Here is a 1,309-nt window from a genome sequence, read left to right as displayed (position 1 = left end):
ATACTAAGTATTCCTTTACGAACCAATAAACTGAATTCATTCATCTGTAAAACAAAATCAAATCACACTATTCTGTATTCCCATTCTAATCCGAGTGTATAAACAGTTGAACAACACATTAGATTTCATCGAGTCTTGTCAAACCTCATAATGAATCCTATATGTAACGTACATGACAATGAACACTCGTCAAAGTTTCAATTTTTTTGGCTCTGTTGCAACCCATCAGCTATTTATTTTTTTTTTGGTTTCTATATATTTGCTAAAATAAACATGATCACTATAAGATTGCACAAAGCGAAACATGCTCTTGCAGAGATACCAGGGCCAGTGGGCACCAAAAAGCAATGTTCAAAGTGGGATGTGTGAAAGGATATTTGTTGAATAAACATCAAGAATTTCGCAGGTTAAGAATGTGCTTTTACAAATCAATAAACTATACACATTCAACTGTGAAACTAAATGGAATTATATTTAAACCATCTTATATTACAATCACAATCCTATTCCCGATTGGATAACAGTTTAACATCAATACATAAGGTTCAAAGTTGAGATTCATTGCGTAATTGTATCAAAAAAGTTGCAAACAATGTTCAGAACTCAGAAAATTTATTTCTATCATTCTTTGTCAATGAACATCAAGCATAAGCTTCATGAAGCTATAAAAAACAATGTACATTATTATGTTCTAACTCCCCCAAAGGCAGCTTTCGCAGTACTAAGATCAAAACAGACAGATTGCCACCAGTCTCTAACCATGATATATAGTTTCACCTTCCAAGAACATCTCCAAAATCTGCAAAAGAGAAGAAAAAAACAGCACACTAAATCTTAATAAAAGGCCTCAGAATATCGGATTTGACAGCAAGGCTTGAAATGCCGTTCAGTCCCGAAAGATGGTATTTTGTTAACCGATATCATCATTGGCAGTCCAGTAAATAAAATACAAAGAAACTGAAATTTAGACAAATAATGTAGGTCTCATGGCCAGTCCCAAGAAGTAAAGGCAGCAACGCTGCTCCACAAGGCAATGGAATATGATACCAACAGCCGATGGAGACTCCAAAGGAGGAGCCATCAACATCGACGGGAATTTCTTTGTGACGTTTACTCCGGCAATATACGAACATGACATGTTCGCTCCATATCTAGCAAGGGATTGGATCTAAAATCCCCCGTCACATGAACACAAACTTAACAATACAAAATCAATCAAACTAAAATGTCTGTCTCATGGCCAGTCCCAGGTGGTAATGGCAGCGACGCTGCTCCACAAGGCGACGGAATATGAGACCACCCACAACGG

General features: G+C 36.7%; 1 non-coding gene across 1 annotated transcript; it reads right to left on the bottom strand.

Moving 5' to 3' along the window:
- Nucleotides 1–842: 842 nt before the first annotated feature.
- Nucleotides 843–933, bottom strand: LOC120074854 (small nucleolar RNA SNORD96 family). Its single transcript, XR_005481130.1, has one exon. It is a non-coding gene; the product is annotated as a small nucleolar RNA SNORD96 family (small nucleolar RNA).
- Between the last annotated feature and the right edge of the window lie 376 nt (nucleotides 934–1,309).

This window comes from Benincasa hispida, chromosome 3 (genome assembly GCF_027475165.1).
Source record: "Benincasa hispida cultivar pf3 chromosome 3, pf3_genome.v1.1, whole genome shotgun sequence".
Classification (NCBI taxonomy): Eukaryota; Viridiplantae; Streptophyta; class Magnoliopsida; order Cucurbitales; family Cucurbitaceae; genus Benincasa; species Benincasa hispida.
This window is presented reverse-complemented; position numbering and strand designations above follow the sequence as displayed.